Here is a 7,432-nt window from a genome sequence, read left to right on the forward strand (position 1 = left end):
CTTTCACAACCCTGGGGTCAAGGGAGTCCCACAGAAAAAACAGCCTCACTGAAGATGAGCTGACAATGAGAATTGTAAACCAACCACCCACGAAAATAAACCACAATAAGACAGAGTCCACAAATGAAATAGAATTAGCACCTTCAAAAGTGGAAAGAGTACATGCGTCTGAAAAGAACAATGGTAAAAGTGTATTTCAAGTATTGAAGAGATAAAAGAATGCATGAGAACAGCAATAAAAATATTCGTCAGCGTGGAAAGTGATGAACAAGTTCTTCAGGTGAAAACTATCATCATTGAACATAAGGACCCGGTGGGCAGGATAAGGCACAGATCAGATACACAGCTGAAGAATTAGTAAATTGGGAGGCAGTTCTGAGGAAGTCAAACAGAATGCAGCACAGGAAGGATAAGATATAGAAAGATCAGCTAAGAGACGTGGAGGAGAGACTGAACTGATTCCTTGAAACTTGAGTTTTAGAAGAAAATAAAGTAAAGGAAGGACCAGCAATGCTTTAAAAAAATAATGGCCGGGAATCTTTCAGATTTCAAGAAAAACATACATTTTCATTTCTAGGAAGCACAGGAGTTCTGAGAAGAAAGTATAAAAATAGACCCATACTAGGTTAATTAAGGCTGGAAAATATGAAAGAGACAGAAATTCTCCCCCCAAAGACAATATACTGACAAAAGATTCTTTACTGCAACAATTAATGCCAAAACAAGGGAATAATGACATTTTCAGGAAAACAGGGACTTCGAAAGTTTCTCGCTTAGAAAGTCATCAGTAAGTTCACTACTAAAGGACAGGTGGATATTAAACTCTAGCCAGGAGTCCATTGTCAGGAATAATAGTGACTAAAAAAATGGGGGCAAAAATATTGGGAAATCTGAAAGACCATTGACTGAAAAGAAGAGAGAAATTTTGGAAGGCTTAAGGATAAGGGGCAACTCAAATACTAAAAAGCAGTAACATGGTAGATGGAAGAGTAGAATCCAAAGTGATGTGCTCCAACATCTTTGTATTGTTCAGGACATAGGTAAAAATAGTGATTAATTTTATATTTATTAACTTAAGTATGTAAAACAAAAATTTGAGGGTAACTACAAAAATGGAAATAGAATGCAAACTTCAAAACCATTGGAAGGAAAAACAAGAAAACCTCATCCATTTGACAGAGGATAGGAATAAGAAATAAAGAAACAGTGAATAAAAAACCTGGTAAAGAAAAAACACCAAATAAGAGGGTAACAGTAAGTGCAAATAGGAGTAATTGCAATATAAACTCTATAATTTACATTATAAATTGAGGGATTTTATGTTTGAGTGTAACAAAGAAATGAAACAAGACTTAGCCCTGAACTTCCATCTAAAATAAAATGGCAAATGGCATTTGTCTTTCTCTGACTTATTTCACTCAGCATTATACCCTCTAGGTCCATCCCTGTTCTTGCAAACGGCAAGATTTTATTCTTTTTTATGGCTGAGTAGTATTCCTAATATCTTCTTTATCTCTTCATCTATTGATGAATCTTCTTTATCTATTCATCTATTGATGGTTACTTCGGTCGCTTCCATACCTTGGCTATTGTAAATAATGCTGCAATAAACGTAGGGGTACGTATATCTTTTCAAATTAGTGTTTTTGTTTTCTTTGGGTAAACTGCCAGTAGTGGAATTATTGGATCATATGGCAATTCTATCTTTAATTTTTGGAGGAAACTCCATTCTGTTTTCCAGAGTGGCTGCACCGGTTTGCATTCCCACCAACAGTGTGTGAGGGTCACCAACACTTGTTATTTCTTGTCTTTTTGCTTTTAGCCATTCTGGAAGGTATATAGTGATATCTCATCGTGGTTTCGATTTGCATTTCCCTGATGACAAGTGATATTGATCATCTTTTCATGTGTCTCTTGGCCATCTGGGTGTCTTCTTTGGAAAAATGTCTATTCAGGTCTTCTGCCCATTTTTAATTGGATTATTTGCTTTTTTGGTGTTGAGTTATTCTTTATATATTTTGCATATTAACTCCTTCTTGGATATGTCATTTGCAAATATCTTCTCCCATTTTGTAGATGCCCTGTTTGTTTTGTTAATGATTTCCTTTGCTGTGCAAAAGCTTTTTATTTTTGTGTAGTGTCAATAGTTTAGTTTTACTTTTATTTTCCTTGCCAGAGGAGATATATCTAGAAAAATATTTCTATGGTTGATGTCAAATAAATGACTGCCTATGTTTTATTCTAGAAATTTTATGGTTTCAGCTCTCCCATTTAGGTCTTTAATCCATTTTGAGTTTGTTTTTTATTTTCCTCATGTGGAATTTAAGAAACAAAACAAATGCACAAAGGGAAAAAAGAGACAAGAAGACAGACTCTTAAATATAGAGAAAAAACTGGTAGTTGTCAGAAAGGTGGGTGGGGGGTGGGGGAAATCATTAAAGGGGATTAAGAGAACACTTATCTTGGGGCGCCTGGGTGGCACAGCGGTTAAGCGTCTGCCTTCGGCTCAGGGCGTGGTCCCAGCGTTATGGGATCGAGCCCCACATCAGGCTCCTCCGCTATGAGCCTGCTTCTTCCTCTCCACTCCCCCTGCTTGTGTTCCCTCTCTCGCTGGCTGTCTCTGTCTCCGTCGAATAAATAAATAAAATCTTTAAAAAAAAAAAAAAAAAAAAGAGAACACTTATCTTGATTTACATTGAGAAATGTATAGAATTGTTGAATCATTATATTGCACACCTGAAACTAATATAACACTGTATGTTAATTATACTTGAATAAAAAAAATACAATGGCAAAGAAAAAATTAAAAGGAAAAGATGGAAAAATATACCATGGAAATACTAACCAACATAAAGTGATTATAGCAATACTAACATTAAATAAAAGTAAAGCATTTTAGAAATTATGCCATTTATTACTTAATAATAAAATCTGTATTTTTCAGTAAGATATAATTATTCTCAGCTTGAATGTCACTAACACCCCATAGTCTCAAAATCTGTAAGTCAAAAGTCATAGGATTATAATCAGAAAAAATAAATGTATAGCCACAGAGGGGGAGAAACTAATGAGTCAACCAGCAAAGTAATAGTAAGGATAAATAGGATCAGAAAGGTTTTCAATAAGTTTGATCTAATAGATATTTATATAAATTCTGCATCTAACAATAAAAGAGTACATGTCCTTTTTTAAAATTATGGGCGTGTTTTGTTTTTCTTTTTTGAAAATCTAGTTTTAAAGTCATCACTTATAAGTGCCATTAATTACAGTAGGAGCAATGACTCAGCCTGTCCTGGGAGTAAAGTCTGTCCACTTATTTGGGGAAAAGAATGCAGACCACAGCACATGTGAGGGGAGCATCATATATGAGATAAATATATGAATTAAGACAATAAGAGTTACATAGTCAGAGTCAAAATCATCTGGGTTTGAATTGTAGCATCACGACTTTGGGCAAATCACTTAGCCTCTCTGAGTCTCATTTATTTTCATCTGGGTAATGGGTCTAGTAACAGCACCCAAAATTTAGTGGTGCAGTAAGGCTCAAATAAGATACTGTATTTTAAGTGTCCAACTTCCTGTCCGTCTGCTCCTAAGTGTGTAACAAATTAGCTGTTTTCATATTCATTGTTATTACTCTACTGTCCTTCACTTCTGTATCAAATTCATTGAATATGTTATATTATTGTATACTGAAAAATCCTGTTTCCGGTTTATTAACTGCCTTCTTTCAAGAACTTGGACTCTGAGTTAAATATTTGTGTCCTGAACATCTTTCTGCTTTGAGGTGTTTCTTGATGTGTTTTGGCAAAATTAGCATACTATTATTTACATAAGAGAAGTGAAGAGCCTCAGAAAAAAGGTAGATTCAGTTATTTTGGAGGGACTATGTTAGCAAAACAATGACTCCTCAAACATGTATAATAAGGACTCCAAACATTGGCAAGCAGATGTTGAAACTGTTACAAAGGCTAATAGTAACCACGAAGTGTTTTTAATCATAACTCAGAGTTTGGAGACATTTCCATCTTATCCACAGCATCACAAACACAACACGGCAGTGCAATCAGAACTAAGGGAAGAATTTTTTGGAAAAGTTTCTTCCTATCTTAACACCAAAGTCCTCCTGAAAAACCTGGCTTGGCAGACCTATGTCCTCCACTTGGATAAAAATTCATTAGATACAAACTGTGGGAATTCCTTCTGAAATGTATCCATTTTGCCTTTCAGGAGCCAGAATTACGGTGACCTGATGCCTTTGTTCCAATGCTGATGGCATCTCGGTCTAGAAGGTCTGCTTTCAAAGCACATCCTGGTGGGACAGGTTTTCCCAGAGGCCCCTCATTCACTAGCATGAAGCTGTGGGGTTCTTGCCAGTGGGGGGCTTGGAATAGAAGGAAAGGGACCTGTCTACGTCCCTGGGGGAGCTGGTGTCCAAGTGTCTGTTATCCGTGTAATAAGGTTTCATTCAGAACTTATCCTGTGCTGAATGCCTTAAATGCCAGGGATGGTGAGTGAGGCAGGAGTCTCTGCTACCTTAGACTTTGGGAAGCATTTCAAGGCTTATGGGAGGGAGCGGTACCACCTGCCCCTCTCCAGTGGGGCCCCTAGCTCTCTTCAAAGATGTGCACTCCCCACTCTTGGAGTCCTTTAATCGTTGGTCAGGTTCTGGTTCGGAATGGTGCCACTTCTCAAACTTCCCTTTGTAAATTCTGGTGGTGGTGTTTCAGTTTGCAGTCTCACACCCTTTGTTCATTTCAAAACCTTCAGCTGTGACATCCTGTTACATGTGAATTGAGGTAATAGTTTCCAGTTTTTTCTTTTATTAAACTGATACGAATGTCCAATCAGAAAGGAATGGAAACTACTGGTCTAGTCTTTTTTTGCTGCTTACCTGAGTTATCCATCTTAGGAGAATTCTGGCCTTACTAAACTAAGGTTCCTTGCCTCACAAATTGCAGTGGAAAAGCAGAGTTCAGGTTTTGAGGCAAAATCCATCATTTGGCAGCCTGGCTTCCAAAAGAAAGTTCCAAATAATTCTCCTTCCAGACTCAGACATTCCAGGTCCCGTCACAGCTTAAAACGTGCTTTTTCTGTTTGGTCAGTCTGAGTTAAATTACTCTGGGCATTTTTGAATTTCATGAACAGGAAAAAAATAAACTTTTTCAACTTGAAAAATAAATGGAAGCCATTCTTTTTGGCGGCAGATAACTCCAAAAGATGTGACCTTTCAGAGTTCATACTGCCCAAGTGGGTTGTTTCCTTGGAGGACTAGAATCTGCATGAGTTCAATCAAGTAATGTCAAGGAGAAAATGTTAAGTGATGGAGGAAGAAAAAATATTTGTAAGACAAGTAAATTTTAGAGCCAATTATTCTCCTTGATTTCCTGTAACTCGCTCTATGCCCAGGTTTCAATGTTGTTCAGAATGTTTTATGTCATTTTAATAACTGAAGTAGTTTCGCTGAATAAATATAATGATTTGATTTAGAAACAATGATTATGGTGGCTAGAAAAATAAGTTTCTATAAAATGGGATAATTTTATAGTTGCTGGGGAAGACGGATTTGTGTTGAATATTGTGTAAACAAATCCAAATGGCACTTTCTCCCTTGGTGGATTTTTTTGGTAATCAACCTACCAGCTTCTGGAAATGGACCATTATGCAGATTTATAAAATACAACTAGATCTTTTCACCTTGGGGTGTTTATCATTCTTTTCCTTGGAAATAGAATCCTGAAATGAAAATCTCAGTGGCAATGCTCCATGAAGAGTAAGACCATAAATGCTTCACTTGGCAAAAGAGAATAAAAAACAGTTGAGAGCGACTCAGAGAAATATTAACTCAGTTTTGTGGCTGAGATATTATGGATTCTCTCAAGGACTATATTTTACCGATCCTTTATTATAGCGTTGCTATGGACATTGATACTTTTATTGCTCCTCCATGGCTCAGTGGTGAGTGTAGGGGTTTTCATGAGGAGCAAAGACCGCTTCTCTGCCTCTGGTAGGCACTCCCCTTCCCTGGGTGAGACAGACAAGCGCATTGATAAGCATGGCACAGAGGCGAGGACTGTCGTGGACTGCAGAGGGGCTAGTAATAACTGGCCAAAATTTTAAAGTCATCTTGGAAGCTTACAAAACACTCACATTCTGCAAATATTTATTGAGTGCCTGCTATACGCTAGTCACTCTACATTCATCATTTCATTTTAATTTGGAATGCTTCACCCAACAGTGTAAAGTGAAACTCCATAAAGATTAATACTCAAAAATGGTTTCATGATAGCTCTTATCTTTACTGGCACCGTGCATGAGAAATCCACACAAAGCAAGAGGTCAGATGTCAAAGGTCCAGGAGACACCAAGAAAAACACTGAAAAAAAAAGAAGAAGAAGAAAAGAAAAGAAAACCTAAGAGCAGCAATTTTGAAAAACAAACAAAATAAGCCCAAAGCATAGCACAGAACCCTTGGGCCCAAGAAACTATTTTGCAACTTAAAGGAAAAGCAAAGCAGAGCATCTTGAGAAAATCCCACATTTCTGAGGCTGAACCACAACTGGAACACAGGGAACAACTTCCATCCCCTGGAGAGACTGCAGCCCAGGAGCAGGGGTCCGAGAGGGTGAGGCGAGAAGACTCCGGGCTGCACAACCAGGGGATTGAGAGCCCTATAGGGGAGCCAGGAGAACACCAGAGACCCCATGAGTCACCAGAAAAGCAGGAACAAAAATGGAAACCAGATCCCAAAACAGAAGTATTAAGTCAGTGAGTCAATAGAAGTTGATCCAGAATAGTCCTGTGCAAATACAGCAGTACAGGTTAGCTGAACATGTAGAATGAAGGGAAACGCTGGCTGATGCCCTTCCGGATCCACCAGGGCCACACTGCCCTCTGGGAGTCTCTGTTTTTGTCGTTATGTTTGTTTAATATTCAAGAGCATTACCTTATGTGCATTCCTGAATACTGCATTTTGACACTTGACTCTATTAATGTTTTAATGTAAATTTCCCAGGTTCCTGTCACCCAGAACTTGGTCGGCCATGGATTTCCTTCTCCAAAAAGGAAGAGTGACAAACTGTGCTTTGCAAATCTTTTTTTTTTTTTTTTGGTCACTGTCACCCCCCCCCCCATGGCTATACCTATAATGAGGGGGGTATGGAGTGTTGGATTTGTTGGCATTATTGTTAATCTAGAAACTCTGAAGGAAGCTGGCTGAACCACCCTTGCCCGCTCCAGCTTTTATTCAAGTGTCTATAAATTCCTCAGTGATGAACTGAAATCTTCCCAGGCTCTGAATTCCTGCAAGTTCTTCTCCACGCTCCCCAGTCCGCCAGGGATCAGCACTGGGACTCCGCACTGCGCTGCTCGAACCTGGTGCCCGGCTCTCCCGGGGTGAAATGAAAGCCGCGCGGCACACTCATATGTGGAC

The sequence above is a fragment of the Ursus maritimus genome, unplaced genomic scaffold (genome assembly GCF_017311325.1).
Source record: "Ursus maritimus isolate PB19 unplaced genomic scaffold, ASM1731132v1 scaffold_7, whole genome shotgun sequence".
NCBI classification, from domain to species: domain Eukaryota; kingdom Metazoa; phylum Chordata; class Mammalia; order Carnivora; family Ursidae; genus Ursus; species Ursus maritimus.